We start from the raw sequence: 12,563 nt of genomic DNA on the forward strand, positions 1-12,563 counted from the left end.
TGGTTCTGCCAGCAAACGCTGGGTTTCCTTGATAATCCTGCGGGGCAGCCCGGCCATCTTGTCAGAACCCGAGTTCGGCCTCTGGTCTCGTCTCCCAGGACATCAAGTTTTCAGTGGTTCTGCGAGTCATTCCAATTACTTCTCGTTTGTTTAATTTGGACAGGAGTATCCCCAGCTCATTAACGGAAATTTCTTTGACTTTTTAGGACATTGTCTTTGTTTAGTTAATTTTACAGAAACAATAAACTAGAAACAGATGCTAAAGCAGATTTCCCAAATAAAATTTTTCAGAATTCTCAACCTTAGTGTGGTCAATTTTATGTCACGTAGAATTTATTGACAGGGAGGTGTGAAAAATGTGCCTCAATCCGAATGGGTTCTCAGGTTTAACCCAAGAGCTCTATCTCCGAATAGTGAGTGATGGAGATGTCACATGTGATGGGCAATATATTCCATCCTGACCTCTGAGCAGATTTCATCATGGATAATGTCATTCCTAAGCTTTGCCCTTGAATATGTCATATGGAGGAATTATGCGTTATCCACCAAGGAAACATCTACTTCTGACATCCTTAATGAAATCTGACCTGAAGTTTATTTCACGAAGAATGAGCTCTTGTCGAGGCAGGAGTCCTGGCTTACAGTTCTGTTGCTCCCCAGCTATAGTATTAGTAAAGGTACAATGGCATGAAAAACAAAAAATCGGCCGGGCGTGGTGGCTCACTTTGGGAGGCCGAGGCGGGTGGATCACGAAGTCAGGAGATCGAGACCATCATGGCTAACACGGTGAAACCCTCTCTCTACTGGAAAAAAAAAAAAAAAATACAAAAAATTAGCCGGGCATGGTGGTGGGTGCCTGTAGTCCCAGCTACTTGGGAGGCTGAGGCAGAAGAACGGCGTGAACCCGGGAGGCGGAGGTTGCAGTGAGATGAGATCCCGCCACTGCACTCCAGCCTGGGTGACAGAGCCAGACTCTGTCTCAGAAAAAAAAAAAAAAAATCTAACCCATCTTTCTGTGACCAATTCTCCTGACATTTCAGATCAAGAGTCTAGGGATAGTCTGGAGAAATGAGCAGAGTGTTCTGATGTTGAATCCCTATAGAAAAGGAAGTTTTTACTCCTACATTTTAGTGTATAGTCCTCGCTTGGTATCCATGAGGGATCGATTCCAGGGTCCCTACAAATACCAAAATTCACAGGTGCTCAAATGGAGTACTATTTGCATATTACCTGTTCTCCTGTATACTTTCCATCACCTCTAGATTGGTTATAGTACCCAATACAATGTAAATGCTAGGTAAATAGCTGTTATACTATATTGTATTTTGTCTTATTTTTTGTTGTATTATTATTTTTTATTTTTTTCCCCCAAATATTTTGGATACTTGGTTGGTACAGTACTAGTGCTATTCATTGACAAATGTCATTTACCTTAGTGACATTTCAAAGAAAAACATATATACACACACATACATATGTGTGTCTATGTATGTTGCATTTCAGACAACAAATACAAATATACACACATGTGTCTGTATATGTATATTGCATATATGTATGGATATACACATATATCTTGCATATAATATCTTAATAACATATATAATTGTTTTTACATATAATATCTTGTTCATCTTATATAGTCATGCATCATAGGGTGATGTTTTGGTCAACAACAGATACACTGCATATATGACAGTGGTCCTATAAATTAATGTTGCGTTTCTACTATACTTTTTCTATGTTTAGATCTATTTAGATGCACACTTACCATTATGCTACCGTTGCCTACCGTATTCAGTAGTCACATGCCATACAGGTTTGTTAAGAGCAATAGGTTGCATCATATAGCCTAGGTGTGTACAGACCACACCGTCTAGGCTTGTGAAAGTACACAAGGATGTTCACATGATAGAACTGGCTAACAGTGCGTTTCTCAGACTGTGCCCCGTCATTCACTGACACAGGACTGCGTGTGTGTTTGGGCCATCATCCTCAGTCTTTTGCTACTATATAAAAATATAAGCTTTACAAAAGCAGGAATTTTTATATCTCCAAGCCCCAGAATGCCTGGTGCCTGAGAGGCGCTCTGAAATTAGTTAATACAATGAGAAAGGCCAGGCGCGGTGGCTCACACCTGTAGTCCCAGCACTTTGGGAGGCCGAGGTGGGAGGATCACCTGAGGTCGAGAGCTTGAGACCAGTCTGACCAACATGGAGAAACACTATCCTACTAAAAACTCAAAAAAATTAGCTGGGCGTGGTGGCGGGTGCCTGTAGTCCCAGCTACTCAGGAGGCTGAGGCAGGAGAATGGCGTGAACCCGGGAGGTGGAGCTTGCAGTGAGCCTAGATTGCACCACTGCACTCCAGCCTGGGCGACAGAGTGAGACTCCGTCTCAAAAAAAAAAAAAAAAAAAAAAAAAGAAAATATTACATAGTTTGTGTTTTACAAGTCCTTGAAATTAGCGTTAGGATCACTACTGGAATGCAGTTTTCTCTGATAGCACTTATCAAAGTGGGATTTTGGAATTTTTTGCAATCGCTTATTAATTGCCATTGCTTCTTATACAGTATGAGATCCATGATGGTAGGTATCATTCCTACTTATTTTCTTTCTTTCTCTACTATTTGGCCATCGAGTAATACTGAATAAGTGTTTGCTGAATAAATAAGTGACTCTTCCTCAGGGTGGGGTACGTGTTTGATTTGTGTCTACGTACTTGGTGCCTGGCTTAGTGTGTTCCGAACACATTACTGATGCTCTCATTCTGCCCAGCGTCTATCTGTGTATCTATGTATCTACCTTACTTTTTTTGACACGAAATCTGAATAGCACCAACAGCCCATTTACCAGTTCTGCTGGGTCTACCCTGTAGTATCCTAGAGAAGATGAATTTTCTACACATCAGTTATTCAAAGAATAACCGTAAATACAATCCGGGATCACTGACTTTCCTTTGAAGGCTAATTCACAGAAGCACAGAGGACTGGAAAAGTTCAAATGGTGTTGTCTCTCTCTTTTTTTTTTTGAGACGGAGTCTCGCTCTGTCGCCCAGGCTGGAGTGCAGTGGTGCGATCTCAGCTCACTGCAAGCTCCGCCTCCTGGGTTCAAGTGATTCTCCTGCCTCAGCCTCCCGAGTAGCTGGGACTACAAGAGCCACCACCACGCCCGGCTAAGTTTTTGTATTTTTAGTAGAGACGGGGTTTCACCGTGTTAGCCAGGATGAGCTCCATCTCCTGACCTCGTGATCCGCCCGTCTCAGCCTCCCAGAGTGCTGGGATTACAGGCCTGAGTCACCGCGCCCAGCCCTGGAAAATGTTTCTTAAGTATGATTCCCTCGGGGTCCAGAAACGTAAGAACTGCCTTGCCGATCACATCACGAGCTTTACCATAGCATTGTTTTTAAGAGACTCATCTTTTCCAGTCAAATACCACTGTGGTATGGTAAAAGGACTCTACTTACACCAGAAAGAGTACAGGCCTCAAAAGTTCAAATACACTGTAACTACTTATTAGAGAATAATACCAAAAGGATGGGTGAAAGTCTCGTACTGCTATATAAAATTGCAACAATAACAAAAAATTAAGCTTCTCTACTGAGACGATGCTCTGCTGTTTTGGATTGAGTGGTGTCCCCAGAGTTCACATACTAATTCCAGCCCTCTGTGTGACTCTGTTTGGAAATAGGGCCTATAAGGAAGTAACTGTGGTTGAATGAGGTTGTAAGAGTAGGAGCCTGATATGGTAGGTCTAGTGTTCCATAAGAAGAGAAGCCAAGAGCTCGCTTCCTCTGAATGCACACAAGGAAGAGGTCATGTGAGCACTCAGCAAGAAGGTACGGCCTGCAACCCTAGGGGAACCCTCAGTGGAATCCAGCCATAGGCACAATATCCCTGAGTCTAGAATTGTGGGGCAACCAAGTTCCCTTGTTTAAGCCACTCTAGTCTATGTTACGGGATCCCAGGCAAAGACATCTTCCATACACCAAGGCTAGAAACACGGAATCCATCCTTTTTCTCTTACCTTCACCTGTTCTGTACATAAATCACTTGTTTAACACCTTTACAGTTTACTCGTCGAAAAGCAGATTCCTCCATCCCACAGATCTTAATTTAGAATCTCTCACCCAGATAATTAGTTTTCCTCTCATCTCCATTATTCATGCTGTACATTATATTATCAGAGGAGTCTTTTTAAAATACAACACTGGGGCCAGGCCTGGTGGCTTACACCTGTAATCCCAGAAATGTGGGAGGCCAAGGCAGGGGTGAAATGGGAACGTTCCTTTGATCCCTCGAGAACGTGCAATGGGGTGCGGCTTGCTTCTTCAGCGCCCCGTTGCTCAGACCTCTAGGGGAGAACACATGGGCAGGCTGTGGGGTTTCGACCCCACGGCAGTGTCTAAGGGTGAATGTTGACAGCTCCTGAAACTGCAGTGGGCGTGTGTGACAGGTGCTCTTTTAGTTTTGCCGTCCTAGGCGTTAACCAGCTCAGTCGGACTCTCTACCTTGTTGTGAGGATGGAGCTTTCTGTATCTTGAGTTCTTGTCTTGATGTACCTGAAGAATCAGAGCACAGGTGGACTTGGAGAATGAGTGCGCGATTTCATTGAGTGGAAGTAGCTCTCAGCCGATGGGGGGAGCCAGAAGGGAGGTGATTTTCCCTCGACTCTTCTCCCACTGCTCCCGCCAAACTCTGCCTCGTCCTGCCCGTCGATGGCCTGCTGCCCTGCTGGTGTCTGTCCGCATACTCCTCCACCTGTGTGCTCCTCTCTACTCAGGAGACTGAGGCAGGAGGATTGCTTGAGCCCGGGAGTTCGAGGCTGCAGTGAGCCAAGATTGCACCACTGCACTCCAGCCTGGGCAACAGAGTGAGGCCCTTTCTGGAAAAATAAATAAATAAATAAATAAAAATAAAAAAAGGTCCAGCACTGGTCATATTCACCTCTTGCCTGACATTCACCAACACAGACCCTCTGTCAGAAGGATGAAGCCCGCTTCTCTCATGTGGAAAAGGCCTGGCCGGGAGGCGCCCTGGTCTATCTCTGACGGGTCTCTCGCCCTGTGTCTGATGCTTCCGACTCAGTATTTCAACCCTGATGAACTACATAAAGTTTCTCAAAACGTATGTTTGTTTCCAAACTCTAATTTTTATTAAGCAGTTGAACAGTCACTTGCTAGTCATTTCCTTTTCCTCTTCGTGTTCATTGAAAACATTTCTTTCTGAAAACTGAGCTTAATTGTAGTCTCCCTTATGAAACCACTTTCCTGGACATTTCTGTCCCAATCCAGGTGAAACTGTCCACTCCTCATCTGTGCATGTCCCTCCACAACAACTGGAATGCCAGTTGATCACAGCATCTCCAATTATATTATTCTCATTTATTTATATATTTATTCATTTATTCAGTAATATTTTCTCACATTCTTATTCATTCATTCATGTGATGAAATAAAAGTTATTGATAGGAGTCAGCTCTAAGACTTTGCTTTCAGAATACAAAAAGAAATTTTGAATTGCCATGCCAGTTCCTCTTTTCCTGTCATAGCCTCTGAAAGTCTTGAAGTTAGTAGGAGAGGCTGTGTGGGTCTACATAATAACATGCTGAGAGACAGTCGCGGGGAGAGAAAGATGAAAGACGGCCATTATTTTCTCTTGCTATATATCCTGTTGCAGTGTCTTCCATTAGCCAAAATCATCCCCGAACAAGAGATCCGGGGGGTGGACATGAAGCAGTCCACGGAAGATAGTTTTCAAGACATAAAGCCTAGAGGGGCAGGGTGGAGAATGGGTGTGGATAGGCAGATGGAGAATGCCCCACCCAGGACAGCACCCCGTCCACACCCTGGCTGGGAACGGCACACAGGAGCACTCTCCTGAGTCACATCGATCTCATTTGCGTCATCACCTGTTCCTAAATCAACCCCTACAGCCAACCTCTGACCTTGGGGTGGGCACCTTTCCCTGGACATGCAGAGGCTATACTGTAGAAAGGCTAATGCCTGACTAATAAATCGGGGTACTTTGGAAAGAGAGAGGGATGGGTGACAGGTAGTCAAGAACACGAGGTGTCCACCATAGAACTGGGTGCATGAAAGCGAATGATTTTCTTGAATAGAAACATAAATTAGCAGCTAGTTTATTGGAAGACATGCTCTATAAAACTACAGGATTTAAAAGCATGTTATGACAGAAGGTAAAAACCCCCCTAATATCTATTCCATGTTTCCTATGTACCTTTAGCATTATGTGTCACATAATTTAATGTCAACAAGAGCCAGAGAATTGAGATATCTTATCCAAGATCACTCAGTTGGCAAGTGGCAAACCTGGATTTCCATTTCTCAGTCGTCTTTTTTTTTTTTTTTTTTTGATATGGAGTTTTGCTGTTGTTGCCTAGGCCGGAGTACAGTGATGTGATCTCGGCTCACTGCAATCTCAGTTTCTCGGGTTCAAATGATCCTCCTGCCTCAGCCTCCCGAGTAGCTGGGATTACAGGTGTGTGCCACCAAACCCGGCTAATTTTTTTTGTATTTTTAGTAGAGATGGGGTTTAACCCTGTTGGCCAGGCTAGTCATGAACTCCAGACCTCAGGTGATCTGCCTGCCTCAGCCTCCCAAAGTATTGGGATTACAGGCGTGAGCCACTGTGCCCGTCAGTCTTTTTTTTTTGAGACGGAGTCTTGCAATGTCTGAGATGGAGTCTCGTTCTGTTGCCAGGCTGGAGTGCAGTGGTACAATCTCGGCTCACTGAAACCTCCGCCTCTTGGGCTCAAGCGATTCTCCTGCCTCAGCCTCCTGAGTAGTTGGGACTACAGGTGCGTGCCACCAAGCCCAGCTAATTTTTGTATTTTTAGTTGAGACAGTATTTCACCATGTTGGCCACGGTGGTCTTGATCTCCTGACCTCGTGATCTGCCTGCCTTGGCCTCCCAAAGTGCTGGGATTACAGGCCTCAGCCACCGTGCCCGGCCTTTATGGTCTTACAGATTAGCAACAGTGTATTAAAAAATTTCCATCAGGTCTCTTTATTCCAGAATTTCTCAAAGCTCTTAAATGATAATGTTCGCTGTGAATCTTTAGGAAGGAGATATGGTAAGCAGGCTTTTCTATACTTTTCTGATCACCAAATCAGTTTTTTTCCTGTGGTGAACCCCCTAATCTTTTCCTGGTGTAGTGCTCTGAAGAGCAGTTTTTGAGACGATAGTTTCAATGTATCTGGAGAGAACTTTATCTCCTACCTTTCTCATTTAATCACCACCAGAAGCCAATAAGGAAGGCTCATATATGTTGATAATATGGCCCCAGGTTTAACCCAAATTAAAGTTTCCTAAAGTACAAATATTCCATTTAACAGAACATCAGAGGCACATGCTTTTAGAGCTATAGTGACAGATGCCCACTTCACCGTGATAGCGTGTCTTCTGTTATTTTAAATCATACAATTTGCATTTCTTTCATATAAACGATTAACATTTTCTTGTGTCCCTTTCACAATTTTGCTCCCCCTACCAGAAACAAAACCCAAATACAGAAGCTTTAAATTTTTAAAGGAATGCCTATGAGGAAAATAATCAATAGATTATTGGATTATTTCTTCAGAGCCAGTACAGGAAGAGCTGTAATAAGGAGTATTTTCTACGCATTTTAATTTCAAGTCATAGCTTTCAAAACTAGCAGTGAATTATTTTGTATATCTTGAGGGTTAGCTTATATTTATCACGAGACTGTATTTTTTAGATATAATAAAATGTTACTCAGGTAATGCCTTCTGACTAAGCTTGATAAGCACACTGGTAATACCATACTTGACCAAACACAAAGTCTGATCATACAGACACAATATGGTATTGTTAGTCACTTCAGAAAATGGAGTACGAAGCATTTATTACACAGTGGAAACACTGGTGCATATTTTATCTAATTATGATCATTCAAAGGATGAAGAAACTCGAGTATGTTTACTCGTTTGGGGAGCCTGAGCATATAAGCTTTATTTTAAAAACATCATCGTGGTTGTAAAAGAGAACACAATTGCACAGTCCAATTTCATGCACACAGGCATTGTTCATATTTTGTATCACTGAAGCAGTATTTTCTGGCTGGTGCATTCTGAAGATGTTGGTATAAAATAATAGACAATTAGATCTCAAAGTACCCTTAGATACTGTTTACTGAGTCACAGATGAGAAAAGGGGAAAGATAGGCATAAATGTGTATTTAATAAAAGAATGGCCTAATTCTGAAACAATGTTCAAAGACCCGCCGGCAATTCTCAAGATTCATAAATAGGATGAACGCAGACTTTTACACTAACCCTAACTTAAAGTAACAAAACCTACAAATGATTAGCACAAACATCTCATGAGAGTCAGCAAATAGATGGCATATAAACTTTACCGAAATAAAACATAATTAACATGGAAGCACCAGGATCGATTTTTAGCAAAACTATTTAAACATTTTTATGTTAGGATGTTTGAAAACACAATTTTAAAATGTTTTCATAATTGATTTTTAAATCCAGAACTAGAATGAAAGAATTATCCAGATTTGGCTTAAATTATCCTTGCTATTATTTGTCACCCCTAAAATGAGGGATCAATGAAAAAGTGACATATAAAGATGAAGGCAGTACCATGGTGCTCTCTGGTGGCAACATCTTTGTATCTGCTTGAAGAAAACAGAAAAAAGACCAGCTAACTTCCAGAGGTAAGACATGCTGTAAGTGATGATTTTAAAAGACTTTCATTCAACAGTATTTGCCTGTAATTTGAATGTATTTCGTTAAGCATAGCTTCATTATTTAGAGTCCAGCGTACATGTATAAACTGAGGATGCATGGGAAATCCAGTTCTATCTGGGGATTAGAGCGAGGCTTCTGTCCATACTTCTGTGCCCTCTGACGTGTATAAATATTAGGAAGCAGGGCATCCACAGGCAGAAGCTGAAGAACTGAAACCATTGGGCACTAAAATGCGGAAGCTGGGGCTATGGCCATGCCTGAATTCGGGCACCGTCTGGGAGGGCAATGGTGTGTGTGTGGCTGGTTACTCAACGGAGAACATGTGTAGGAAGAGCATGAGAACACTGGACAGAGGATTGCAAAGCACTCCTAGCCCCACAGCCCCCATGCCCAATGATACAATGTTTAAGCTCATAAAAAAATTTCAGGAGCTCATACAACTCGATAGCAAAAAAACAACCTGATCAAAAAAGGGGCAAAGGACATGAACAGGTATTTCTCAAAAGAAGACACAGAGCCAGCAGATACATGAAAAAATGCCCATCGCGAATCGTCAGGCAACTGCGGATAAAACCCACCGTGAGATAGTAACTCATACCTCATACTTGTTGGGTTGGCTATTGTCAAAAAGACAAAACATAGCACGTGTGGCCAAGCATATGGAGAAAAGAACCAATGTACACTGTCAGTAGGAATTTAAATTAGTACAGTCATTATGGAAAACAGTGCGGCATTTCCTCAAAAAATTAAAAATAGACCTACCATATGATCCAGCAATCTCACTACTGGGTGTATATCCAAAGAAATTGAAATTCATTTGTCAAAGAAATATCTGTACTGCCATGTTCATAACACAATAGCGAAGACAGGGAAACAAGTGCCCATTGGATGAATGGGTAAAGAAAATGTGGTACACACAATGCAATGGTATTTGGACCTTAAAAGAAGGTAATTTTGTCATTTGCAACAACATGAATGAAACTGGAAACCATTATAGTAAGTGAAATAAGCCTGCCAAACACAGACAAATACCACATGGTCTCACTTCTATGTGGAATCTAAAAACGTTGAACTCAACAGAATCAGAGTAGAATAGTGATTACCAGGGGCTGGAGTAGGGGAGGTTGTGGATGGGGAAAAAAGAGATGTTGGCCAAATGACATAAAGTTTAACAGGAAGGATAAGTTTCAGTGATCTATTGCACAACCTGGTGACTACAGTTAATAATAATGTTTGTATATTTCAAAATTGCTTAGAAGATGTTTTAAAAATTTCAACTTTTTAAATTTTAGATTCAGGGGTACATGTGCAAGTTTGTTAGATGGGCATATTGTGTGATGTTAAGGTTTGGGGTATGATGGATCCTGTCACCCAGGTAGTGAGCATAGTACCCAACAGTTAATTTTTCAACTCTTCCCCTCTTTCGCCTCCTCCCCCAGAAGCAACTTCCAGTGTCCATCGTTGGACACGTTACATCTGCCAGTACCTAATGTTTAGCTTCCACCTCTAAGTAAGAACATGTGGTATTTGCGTGTCTGTTCCTACCTTAACTAGCTCAGGATAGTGGCCTCCAGCTGCATCTATGTTGCTGCAAAAGACATGATTTCACTCTTTTGGTGGCTGTGTAGTATTCCATGGTGTATTTGTACCACGTTTTCTTTATCCAGTCCACCCTCGATGGACACCTAGGTTGCCTCCATGATTTTGCTACTGTGAATAGTGCTGCAATGAACATGTCTGTGACGAACGCAGGAGGGCATGTGTCTTTTGTGTAGAACAACTTATTTTCTTTTGGATATATACCCACTAGTGGGAATCCTGGATTGAATGGTGGCTCTGTTTTAAGTTCTTCGAGAAATCTGAAAGAATAGATTTTAAATATTCTTACCACAAAAAAATAAGTAGATGAGGTGTTAATTAGCTTGACAATCATTTCAGAGTCTATATTTGGATCTACTTATCTATCTCTTTATTCCTTAAACATCATGTTCCTCATGTCACCCTACTCCATTCTGCTGGTGACGTGATCATCCCTTTGTGCAGGATCCATACTGTACATGCTACCCGCCCGTTGCTGTGCAGGAAAAAACACAGAGCTTGCAGGGTTCAGTGCTACCAGTTTCCGGTGTTCATGGGGGTATCTGTGTCAAATAGAAGGGAACGAAATCACTTTGCATTCCCACCAGCAATGAGTGAGAGTTCCTGTTGTTTCAGAGCTTCACGAGCATTTGGTGTTGTCAGTATATTGGATTTTAGTTATTCTAGTAGGTGTGTTGTGGTATCTCGTTGTTGTGTTAATTTACAATTCCCTAGTCACACATGATGTTGAGCATCTTTTCATGTGTTTATGCCCGTTTGCCATTGGTCTGTTTTCTTTGGGGAGGTGTCTGTTCAGATCTTTTCCCCATTGCACTTACTTTTCAGTCACCTTTTCTTGGACATTCTTCTCTTTTGCTGAAAATTGTGTTTGTTTAGATCGACCTTCCTGTTTCCCAGAATCTTTGCTCACTGTCAGTTTTGAAATTCACATAGTTTTTCTGGATGTGATTTTGTTCTTTCTGGAGTACATCCTTCAGAAGTTCATTTCACGATATGCCCTCATGACATTTTTTCAGTGTGTCTGAAAACTATTTATTTCTCTCCTGTTCTTCAATGAGAGATTAACTGAATACAAATCTCTGGATTTATAGTAGTTCCTTTTGGCACTTGGAAGATGTTATTCTGGTGTTTTCTAGCTTATCATTTTTAATAGCCATTTTATAGGTAATTTGGAGTTTAATTTTTGAGGGGAGGGATTTTATAGTTCTAAAATTTGTCTGAAACGGGAGATACTTGAACAGTTATTTCTCTTGGTATTTGTTTTGTTTTTGAAGCTGAGGATTCATTTATTCCATTTAATTTGGAAAACTCTTAATCATCATGTCTTGAAATATTGCTGTACTCCTGTTTCTCAGTTCTTTTGTTAAAGGTCCTGTAAACCATATCCTGGACCTTATTTTGTACTCCATGTGTCTTAACCTCTCCTCCATGTTTTCCATCTCTATGTGTGCTGTGCATTACAGTTAGTTTCTTCTATGTGTTGTTCAGCTCCTTGTTTCGATCTTCAACAGTGTCTGATTAAGATGCCCACTGTTTACCAAGTTTTAAATTTCAGTGGTGACATATTTTACATCGAGATGTTAATTTTGTTTCTTTATAAAATTTTGCGGATTTTTAAGAGCATTTTTCCTTTTCATTTTCCAATTCCAGGTTTTAATCCTTAAATATCTCTTTCTTGAAGTTCAAACAAAAATGTAAACCTCTCACATTGCAACTCCATGGCACTTTCTGTGTATTAAACTTCTCTCTGTTCATTATTGTTGAATCAATTTATGCCCAACAAAATAGGGACTATAATGTGTTTGTCTCAAAAATAATAACCCAAATACTAATAAAAGCAAGATTCTCCCTGATGCTGCTCACTGACTCTTTCCAGAAACATTTGTAGAGATCTACTGTGTGCCTGGCAGTACGCCGTGTGAGAATATGAAGTAACCAAGCCCCTTATCCTTAAAGAGCTTAGAGTTAACAAAGGGGAAGTTGTATAAGTAAAGGCAATAATAAACCAGTTGTGTCAGGAGAATGTAGATCTGGCTTTTCTTGTTAATTGACTAGCCAAGATAATTATCCCAGATGTATATTCTTTGCAATATTTTGTATATACAAATAGAGGGCTACGAGAACAGAAACGTACATATTTATACTTGCTCAACTGTGGCAGGCGTAATGAAAGTGGCTCATCTCACACCCAGTACAAAGCACACTTCACAATATGTTGAG

The sequence above is a fragment of the Colobus angolensis genome, unplaced genomic scaffold (genome assembly GCF_000951035.1).
Source record: "Colobus angolensis palliatus isolate OR3802 unplaced genomic scaffold, Cang.pa_1.0 Scaffold113, whole genome shotgun sequence".
NCBI lineage: Eukaryota > Metazoa > Chordata > Mammalia > Primates > Cercopithecidae > Colobus > Colobus angolensis.